Source organism: Quercus robur, chromosome 2 (assembly GCF_932294415.1).
Source record: "Quercus robur chromosome 2, dhQueRobu3.1, whole genome shotgun sequence".
In the NCBI taxonomy this organism is placed as follows: domain Eukaryota; kingdom Viridiplantae; phylum Streptophyta; class Magnoliopsida; order Fagales; family Fagaceae; genus Quercus; species Quercus robur.
In genome coordinates, this window is record NC_065535.1 from 74811408 (window position 1) to 74822654 (window position 11247).

General features: G+C 35.9%; 1 long non-coding RNA gene across 3 annotated transcripts; it reads left to right on the forward strand.

Moving 5' to 3' along the window:
* Positions 1-528: 528 nt before the first annotated feature.
* Positions 529-2752, forward strand: LOC126715014 (uncharacterized). Of its 3 annotated transcripts, none has more exons than XR_007651734.1 (3): positions 538-717; positions 1297-1369; positions 1897-2752. It is a non-coding gene; the product is annotated as an uncharacterized LOC126715014 (long non-coding RNA). The 3 variants fall into 3 exon arrangements; XR_007651733.1 differs by having other exon boundaries at positions 539-717; positions 1870-2752; XR_007651732.1 differs by having other exon boundaries at positions 529-717; positions 1297-2752.
* Positions 2753-11247: the final 8495 nt, after the last annotated feature.

An 11247-nucleotide genomic window follows, 5' to 3' on the forward strand; every position in this document is an offset into this window, starting at 1 on the left:
AAACTTGGTTACTACTAAAAAATTTAAATGTCTACATATTTTGAAAATGACAAAGTTTAGTTAAAAAATTAGTTATAGTCTAAAGTTACAACCTTACTTAATATCTTTTTATTGGAAGTGAATTTTGAGAATTCCACCATTGGATTACGTCTTTTTCTTATCTCCTTCATGCTTGTAAAATTTCTAGAAAATTAAAGATTAATAGCTATACTATCAATAATTTGTTTAAATTGCTAGTTTTGTAGTTTAAAATTATATATAAAATATAAGCTTATAGATCAAATAGTATATAATATCCGAATGACATAAAATTTGACATGTGTATTAAGAATGTAAAAAACATGCGATTTAACGGTTAGATTTTTAAAATATGTAGTAATATTTATTTTATCAAGTAAGGTTGTTGTAACGTCCTGTCAGTCTAAAAAAAAAAAAAAAAAAAAAAAAAAAAAAAAGTCAAGGTAAGATTTTTTTGGTTTCCCACGAGCCAAGCCCCACCTAACCCCACTACCCACCTCACAATCACTCTACCTTATCTTTTTTGGCCGGCTCACTCCCTACTTCTCTTTTCTTTCTTTTTCTTCTTTTTCATTTTCGGTAGAACACTCTCTACTCTCATCCTCTCCACCGGCACTTCCACACCACCACCATCATTTTCCGGCAAGATTACTAGAAAATTCTTGGGAACCTATAAACACCTTCACATCCTTTTTTGAGGTAAAAATTTCTCATTTTTTGGTGGGTTTTGCACTTTTGCTTGAGGTTATTTTTATCTAAGTTTTAATAATGATACTTATATGATTTATGAGCATAGGAAGTGATATTTATGTGTTTTTATGTATGAGTTTTGTATTGGTGGAATTATTTGATGAGTGGGTATATGGTTTGTGCTAATGATGACTACCTAAGATTTATTTATGGTGGAAAATTTAGGAGTTTTAAGTTATAACATGTGATGGTTGGTAAATTTAATTTTTCCATTGCCATTGGGTTTATTTGGAGTTAGTTGAAGTTCTAAATTTCTTATCTTGGAGGATATATTGATTTTGCTTTCATGGGTCTCTTAATGATGTAGTGTAAATTTTATGGAAGCTAGTCATGATGTTGGAGATGATATTGAATGAGTTAAATTTATAAATTGAAGTCTATGCCTTGTGAATTAATTTGTTGAGAAACTTTGGAAGAGGAATATGTTATTGATGAGGTTAAATGCTAGGCTTGCCTAATTAAGTGTATATTTGGCAATTCCTAAATTGTAGCTAGATACAATTTTAAGCTTTATGCTTATTGTGTTAGGTTTGCTTGATATTGTTGAGGTTCTAGCTAATCTCCTTTGGAGCTTGGAGAATTAGGCTTTTGCGGTTGCAAGGTAAGTAGCTTTTTAATGGGATTTTTGGAAAATAATCATGTTGCATAAACATTATTTTTGGGTCAAACACATTTTGGAAAATTAATGGTGGAACTATGTTTTTCTAAAAGGTGTTGTGTTGTGACCCTACTATATATGATTATATATGAAAATGCATCATATTTGGTATTGCATTTGGGGAAATGCATAGATTGTTGATATGAAAAAATGAGCATCTTTTATTTAATCTTTGATAAGAAAATCTTAGATTTTATAGTATATTAGAAAATTTAAAGATGCTTATCTTGTCTTGTTATGTGGGAAATTGTTAGAAAATCCTTTGACAAGAATGAAGTTGAAAACCTTACAAACTTTGTGGAAGTTAGATTATTTAAGGTTTTTCTGAAACTATCTGGTTTTAAACTATATATTTGAAAGGAAATGTATACTGTGAGCTTTATGTGGTTTTGACACCATGCCATGTGTGATTTCCTGGTAATCACCTGATTTGGTTTCCGTAGTCTTTGTGACAATGGAATCAAATCCAGGTCAGTGCTCTTTCACTTTGGATGACGCGTTCTTCCCTGCTGCCCATGGGGGGAAGAAGTTCTTTGATTGTGTGTGGATGAGGCTGCTGCCCATGGGGCCAAGAGACCACATGCAAGAGAGGTCATATTTGACGCGCTCTTTCTGCTGCCCATGGGGGGAGAGAAAACCTTGAGGGTATAGGTGAGGCTGCTGTCCATGGGGCCAAGAGTCTGCATACCAGAGAGGACAATATCATGCCAGTTGTGAATGGGTGGATCCCCTGACCGATTTATGTGGTAATATGGTATATTTATGATAAATTACCGTATGTTAGATTTTATGGCTTTGGAAATTATATGCTTAGTGCTCACAGATTATAGCATATAGTTTCAAGGTATTTACTTTGAGAAACTTTGTGTTTCATTATTCAATCATTCTTGTCATTTCATATTATTATTATTGAAGATGAAACTTGCATTTCCCCCACCCCCATTAATTATACTACTTACTGGGCTTTAGCTCATCCCAATCTTTCACAGTCTTACAGATTAATTAGCTATATCATGGGAATGGAGCTTGCCTTATCGGTAGTGATTGGAGTTTTATGCTTAATTAGGAGACTTACATTACTAATGGTTGGTGACTCGATCTTGCTATGTTCAATGAGACATTAATTAATTCTATTGGAGGTTGGTCACTTGAGGTTTGTTAGCCTTAGGCGTGGTAGGCCTAGACTCGATATTAAGATTCCTTATCCTTGATAAGATTGTGATTTTGTGTAATCCAAGAGTTTTGTAATATATGTTCATGTATTATGTGGAAGCACATGATTTTTAGTTCTTGTTCATAAATGTGTTATAGAGCTCTGATTTGTAATGTGGAGATTTATGGTTATATATTCTTATCGTGTGGAAATGAAAGGAAAATAAAGATCTCCTATAGTTTGGTTGTCCAAAAAGGAAAAAATCTACAGGTACCCTTAGGATGTATTTCTCATGCTTTGGACCCTTTTGGGTTTGGGGCGTAACAGTCGTAACCATAGGTTGCTACCAATTTTGTAACTAAAATTTGTCATTTTGAAAATCTAACTGTTAGAATGCATTTTTTTTTAATGTTTTTAACACACATGTCAAATTTCATATCAATCGATATTATTTACTATTCAATTTAGAAACTTATTTATTATGCATATAATTAATTTTAGACTACAAAAACTTGAAATTTAAACATTTGATGACAAAACTATTGATATCTGATCTTTTAGAAATTTTGCAACCATTGAAGATATAAAAAGAAGATGTAATTCAATGGTGGATTTGTTAAAGTCATATTCAATAATATATATATATATATATATATTGAGTAAAATTGTACTCTTGGGAAAAAAAAAATCAAAAGAGAAGAATTTACTTGATTCAGTAGTAGGACTGTGTCTAGGATCGGAGAAAGTTCCACAGTAAATTATAAAGTAGCACAAAGTACAAAGGTACTCTCACAAGAACCAAACCCCAAATAAACCCTTAAAAGCTCTCTCTCACAAAGAATACATCTCCATTGCTCTAATACTAAGGCACACTCTTATCATATTCAACAATTGCTGCAGAAACCAAGAAGACTTGGTTTACAAGTCCAAACCGGGAAAAAAAATGGAAATTAACCTTAAATTTCAAACATTATAATTAGTAGTTTAAGTTTTCAAACTATATTTTTTACTAGCATCTCGAGTTTAAGATACTCGATTTAGGGTCTATAAATCGAGTTTTTGGGACTCGATTTTTATGGGTTGTTCACGTCTGATGTGGCACTTTTTCTACGTGGTATCTACCTGGAAATTGAGTCTCTAAGACTCAATTTCTGACCCAAAAATAATAATTATTAATGACCCAAAATGCAGAAACAGTAAAAACGTGAAAAAAAAAGAAAAAAGAAAGAAAGAGAGAGAAGAAGAAGAAGAAGAAGAAGAAGAAGAAATGGAGATGCAAGCTCAAGCCAACCCAGGCCGCGCAAGACCAGGCCGCGCTAGACCCAGGCCGCTGCGTGACCTCGGCCACCGTGCGACCCAGGCCTCTCACTACAACCCCTGTTTCTGTTTCTGGGTTTTTTTTTCCCCTTCTCTGATGAACACATATTCTTCTCTGATGAACACATATTTTCAGGAATTGATGTTGTCGTTGTGGTGTTCTTTTGCTGTTGTCATTGTGGTTTTCTTTGTTTTCTTTTTAGATGTAAATCAAGTCTTAGGGTGTGTTTGTTTTGGGTGAAAATCACTTCCGGAAATGCTTTTCCGGAAATGCGGGTGTTTGGTTGGTCCGGAAAATAGAATTTTCTGGAAATTGATTTCCGTTGACCAAAAAAAAAAAGGCTTTGACTACAGAAATCATTTTACACTTTCATTTTCACTTCAAAGTATTTCTAGAGAGAGAGAGAGAGAGAGAGAGGAGAGAGCCCAGATCGGAGAGAGAGAGGAAGAAGAGACTTCGCCAACGACCACAGACGAAGCTCCAGTCTGACGATCGCATCGCGCCGCTCGTCGATCGCAGCACCGCGCCGCTTGATCTCATCGCTCGATCTCGCCTCCGTGCGATCTCACCTTCTCCTCCGCCACGCGATCTCAATTTGACCGAATTTGATGAATTTTTTTGCTGGGTTTTGTTTCTTTTGTGAATGATAGGCCTCGTCAATGGGCCGGCCTGACCCGTTTTTACTTGGCCCATGGGTCTAATGGGCTGGGCTTAATGGGCTGTTGACTAGTCAATGGGCTGGGTTGGGTCAGGCTGGATGGAAAAACCCTAGCCTATGGCCCTACCCATGGGCAATGCCCATTTGGGCTTTAGTGGGCTGGGCTAGTGAGGTGGGTTTAATGGGCTACCCATGAGCATTTTTAACAGGTCTTCAATGGGGTTATAAAAATTTAACCAAAAAAATTATAATTATATATTATTACAAACTATCAAATTGAACAATTAAATCTACTAAAAAGATTCTATTAAAAAAAATACTAAGACATACCTCTTAAAAAGGTACTAAAATAAGATTAATTAACTTTTATTGATAAGAATAAATAAGTACATTGAATTAAATATCAACTCTTAAAGGAAATATTTGAAGAATAAAATATCAATTCTTAAAGGAAATATATGAAGAATCAAATATCAACTCATTAAGGAAAGAATTTCTTCCAACCAACGGTAAGCTTTTTTTTTTTTTCTTTTTTTTCTTTTTTTTTAAAGGAATTTCTTCTATAATTGTAACTTGTAAGGAAAGAATTGGAATTTATCAAAGGAAAGAATGACTTTCTTTCCAGAGACACAGAGGTAAGGCAACAGTCATCTTAGTAACTTTGTTTTAAAAATCAAAGCTACTAGACTAATACCAAAATATATATTTATTATGCATATTGTATCACAATCATTCCAAGTATTTAGTGGTTATGTGTGTGGTCTTAAAGTTTTTATAATGTCTAAAGTTCAATCCCTCACCCACCCAACCCCCAAATTATTTTATTATAAATTTTGGGCAATGAGTCAAGCTAACGGGTCGGGCTACTGGGCTGGGCTAACGGGCCGGCCCACTGGGTGCCCATGGGTAAAGAAACCAACCCATAGCTTGTCCCATTGGGCTACTGGGCTGCCCACAGGCTTCAATATTACCGGGCTGGGCTACCCATTAGCTTGGTGGGCTAGCGGGCTACTGGGCCAACCCATGGATCATGGGCTATTTGATGACCCTTAGTGAATGAGTGTGGAATTGATTCATTATCCACATGTATACAGCTGAGGAAGTGTATGGAAAATTGGGTGGCTTGGCTATGTAAAGCATTTTCTGTAAAAATGTTTGGCCGAACCAAACACCAGAATTGATTTTCCGTAAAACAATTTCCGAGACAGCCAAATAGCCTGAATACATTTTCCTTTTCCGAAAATTAACATTTTCCAGAAAATATGTATTTTCCGGAAAACATTTTACAAGAACCAAACACACCCTTAGAGACTCGATTTCCAGGTAGATGCCATGTGGAAAAAGTGTCACATCAGACATGAACAACTCATAAAAATCGAGTCCCAAAAACTCGATTTATAGACCCTAAATCGAGTCTCTTGGACTCGAGATGCTAGTAAAAAATATAGTTTGAAAACTTAAATTACTAATTATTGTGTTTGAAATTTAAGGTTAATTTCCATTTTTCTCCGTCCAAACCAATTAAACTAATAAAATGAGAGCCTTTAAAAAAAAAAAAAATTGGCAATTACCAAATAGGGTAAACACTGTAAGAGCATCCGCAGCTGGGCATGGATATGCCAAATGTAAGATGGGTTTAGCATAAAAACCCCAAAAACACCCAGCATTTGGACTTGTAAACATTCAGAATTGTAAAATTTTTTACAATTGTGCTACAGTAGAATCTTATTAGTAAGATGCTACTATAGCACAATCTTATTTCTAAAAATTATTTTTTAATTGTCTCTCTCCTCTCTCTCTCTCTCATTATTTCCTTTTCTTCTCTCTATCTTCCTTCTCTCTCATTCAGCTTTCCTCTCATCAGACTCAACCCCATAGCCACCACACCATGGCCTGACCCACTGTCACCGGCCATGGCAAGCCACCACCTAGTCATTATTTCTCTTCTCCCTCTCATTGCAGATCAGTATGGTGGCGTGGAGATCGGCGTTTGGGGTTTGGCGCAGTGATCGGTGTTTGGGTGTGGTGTGGAGATCGGCGTTGGGCGTAGAGATAGGCGTTGGGCGTGGGATGTGGACTTCGCCGTTGGGCATGGAGGTCGTGGGATGTGGAGATTGGCGTTGGGCATTGGGTGTGGAGATCGGCGCAGAGATCGGTTTATGGGTTTGTTCATTTATGGTGCGAGTTGTTCATTTATGGGTCTGATTTTGCTGGGTTTTTGTTGGTCATTTGTGGGTTTTGTTTTGGCAGTGGTGGGGTGATGGGCAGTGAAGCAGGGGCAGTTTGTTTGAGTTTTGTAGCTTTTTTGGACGGTGGAGGTGGTGGTGGTTTCAGTGGAAGAGAGACGGAGGAAGAGAATTAAAAATCAAAGAGAGTAGAGAGAAGGGAGAGAATAGATATGGATTTGGGATATATTATTTTATTAGGTAGATATATTATTTTAAAGTGTAGAATAGGAAAATAAAAGTTGGGATGTTGGGTATGTTATAAAATTGTATGGTATAATTGATAAAGTTGCTATTTGGAATGATAAAATAGGATAGGATGGGATTTTCGGCTGCGGATGCTCTAACGTGCCAGCCAACTATTACTTTGCTTTACTTTTTATGAGTTTAAAAAATCCAGCGATTAAGAAAAAAAGAAAAAGAAAAGAAAAGTATTGATGGCATCGTTTGGTAATTAAGCACTTAACGCAACAGTAAAGAGAAAAGAGAAAACCAGAATCAACAGCAAAGAGAAAATCAGAATCAATAAAAGGAAAGGCTATGTCTCACCTTTTCGAGGGATTGTTCAAGTGCCAAGAGAGAAGGGAACAAAAACTGTTCTCAGTTTTCTAACTACCAATTTTTTTTAAGAGTTTGAGAGAGAGAGAGAGAGACTGGGTCTGTTCTAAGTATTAAGAGGGTGTAAGATTAAGACTCAGAGCTCACCATTGGGTGGAACTCCAACGGTCTAAGACACTGAGACAAAGTGCACGCCTACTAAACACGCAGTTTTCCATGTATTGGCTAAATTTTGAGCTTAATTAATACTACAAGATAGTCATTATTAACCTATATTTTCATTTCTCCTTTTTTTTAAGAAAAAATTATTGGCTGATATTTGGGGATTTTTTTTTTTATAGATTTGGGTCCTCAGGGAATTGCCTCACTTGGCTATATACAAGGCTACAATCAAAGTAAAAATAACAAAGATTGTCATTACAAATTCTATGAAGAGAGAGAAGATTAGACTTAATAAGAGGAACTGTAAGAAGATTTCCACGGTTGAAAGTATGTTTTAGAGTGTGAATTTGGGAAATTACCATATTGTGTGTTATGGGCAGTTCATTACCATTACCCCTGACAGTTATTGCATCTGAGCCTTTTTACGAATTATTCAAAGAGAGATTGGTAAGGTATGGAGATCCAAGTGCCTTGAGATTCGAGAATGAAGAGGCCATGGCTGTGAGTTTTGCAGGTGGTTGTTCCCTTGGTTTGCATAACATGTCTTTGGCGTTACTTGTATAAAAAGGGAAAAAACCTTTTCCACAGTTTGAAATCGTGACTTAAAGTCACAAGTTCAGTTATTTTTGGCAATGTGTGGATCTACACATTGCATGGAATAGACACTGCCCATAAAAAATAAAAAAATAAAAAAATAAAAAAATAAAAAAGGAAGGTATTTGGCGTTGGAAACATGCTTTGATATCTCTAGCTTGATATTTTGTGTTCCCAAACTGTTATGATTGTATGCAGTTCCAAAAGACCTGCCTCGGCCTCTATTATAACTGGACATTCCCTTGCCTTTGTTGGTGTCTGCATGAAGCTCTTGAATAAAAGATTAACCTTTGCCTTTTGTACTGTGGATATTGCTGCGATAGCCATAAAATACTTCAAAGAGAAGTCATTTGATGAACATCTTTTGCCAAAAAGGCTCGGCAGTATTGCCTTGTACAACCTTTGCTCAAGAGATGCTATAGAAATGGAGGTTGGGATGCCAAAAACTCTTGCCTGTGTGCTGCAACATACAACCTTCATCCTCTACTGACGCAGCCATACATGAGATAGTCTATATCACCTAATGACTTTGTTATCAAATCAAGCAAAGCTTCAGGGAGCTCTGACCATGGCCCCCAATTACTTTTTGTAAACCATCCTTTTCTTCTTCTTTCTAGGCCCCTTGAGATTCATGTCATTGCCCCCTTGCAGCAACATGCCATCCCACAAAAAAAAAAAAAAAAAAAAACTATTGATCAAATTTTATATATGACACTAAATTACCGTCTAACGGTTCTACATTCATAATAATAGTACTTAGTGTTTTTAACACAATTTTCCACATGACATGCTTGTGCATAACATTCAGACTTAAAGCAAATCATGTTATTCTTAGGCCAAGATCCATTTAGAAGATTTTAGGACAGAAAAAATCAGCACCTCTATCAGGCAAAACCTATCAAGGAAGTGCAAAACTACACACATGCAGAACTTAAAACATCCTTTGAGGTGTAAGGCGCAGAACTGATTATTGAGCCACGTTTTGTTTTTTAGGGACAATTGCAAAATATCACAATAAGGGCAACATTAATTCTACCCATCTAACATCTCTTTAAACATTTTGTACCCATACTCTGTACTCAAATACATCAAAAATTTTCTCAAGCATGCACCATTTCTAGCATGACATATCGAAATAATAAATCCCCATAAAAGTTAAATGACAGATGGTAGTAGGAATATGAAAAAAAAAAAAAAAATTGAAACTTTACATAAAAGGCTGTTCATTATTTGGGACACAATAAAAAGTAAAATAGAAACACACCAGTCAACAAAACCTTAAACCAGTGCTCGGGAAATATATGAAAGTATGAAAACACTAAACTTCTGAAAGACAAAATATATATATATATATATATATATAAATATATATGAAAAAGAATAAAATGACACCAGCTACTCTTGTTGTAGGAAATTCTCTTTAATGATAGCCCATGAGGTACAGGTAAGGGAAATGAAAAGCAACAAAATATTTATAGCCTTCAAAGTCTTGCCAAAACGATTAAGTAGGGTGGATGAACAATAAGAATTCCTGACTAGTCATCATAGAGAGCATCCACACTGCTAGACAGATTTGGAAAATACCAGAACGGAGCACCTGAGGAAGCATCTCTGATAGATATTTTGCAGCACAATGGAACATCTAAGGATTCTTCCATCATATCCATAAAATCTTCTATATCGATGATGGGGAAAGACTTTGGATACATATCATCCAGGAACTGTATGTTGTATTCCTCAACTGGAGCTCCAAGACTGTATATGCAATTCTTAGGTCGTTGGCTAACACTCCATCCACCACAATTCAGAGTTTGTTGGCTACCCCTCCATCTGGTCATGTCACTAAATCCGGAGCTCTTGTTACTTAGAAACAAAGCTTGATCTTTGAGGTTCTGTATCTTCACCCATTCCATCTTCAAAAAAATTAGCTCGTAAACTTTAAACTGCTGCCAAACTCTCTCATATCTACGAATCATTAAGAGTTTATCTTCAAAAGCAAGCAATTGTAGTCCAGAGCTCCTATATCCAATGCCTTTTACTTTCAACAGGGTCACATAAGGATGGGAATTTGGGTTTAATATCCCAATATCACCATGATTGGTTAAAATGTATATCTTACCCTTGAAGACAGCTCCATCTACAAACCACCGAAAATCTTCTGCAAAATGGCCCTTAAACAGATCAGTATAATCATAGACAGTCCAATTGATATCGGTGGACTAGTGGAATTGTAAAAATGGGCACCCTCCTTTAATAGCTATGATTACAAACTCCTGCGAAGGAGTAGGTAAAGATGCAAAGATGACAGAAAAATAAGGATTAGGAGGGCTAGAGAAACGGAGTTCATGTCTTGTAAAAGGATTCAAAAGCCAAATTTGAGAATCAGCACTCTTTTTCTTGTCTAACATGACAAAATACCCACAATAGACACCAAAGCATGTTTTGCCAACAAGGTTCGGCAATATTGCCTTGTACAACCTTTGATCAAATATGCTATAGAAGTAACAAGTTCTCCTAGCATATGACGATAATAAGACAACTAGTGGAGGTTGGGATGCCATAAACTCCTGCCTGTGCGCTGCAACATATAACCTCCATCCTTTGCAAACACAGCCAAACATGAGATAGTCTATAGCACATAGCGACTTCGCTATCAGCTCAAGCAAATCCTCAGGGAGCTCTGACCATGGCCTCCAATTACTTCTGTCAACCATCCTTTTCTTCCTGCTCCTAGGCCGTTTGAGATTCATGTCACTGCCCCCTTGCAGCACCATACCTACCATCCCACAATAAGAAAATATTGATCAAAATCAATACATGGTTGTGCTACTCATTAGACGTAAGAGCATATTATGTAATTCATCTTAGAAGTTTCAACCACTCTTCAAACATGCTTTGAGCTTTGAGCTACGTTTTGTTTTTTAGGCACAATTCCAAAATTTCACAATAAGAGCATTCACACCAATTTGTACCCAAAAAAATTCCTATCTAATTTAGCATAAGAACAAACTTTTTCTATTTTACCTAATTATTTTTTAAAACACCCACATCTAATTGTCTAGTTTACACTCAATTTTATTTAAATATTCAATTCTCATTCATTTTTTATTAACATTGCATTAATCATTAAGTGCAGAATAAATTCTACTTATT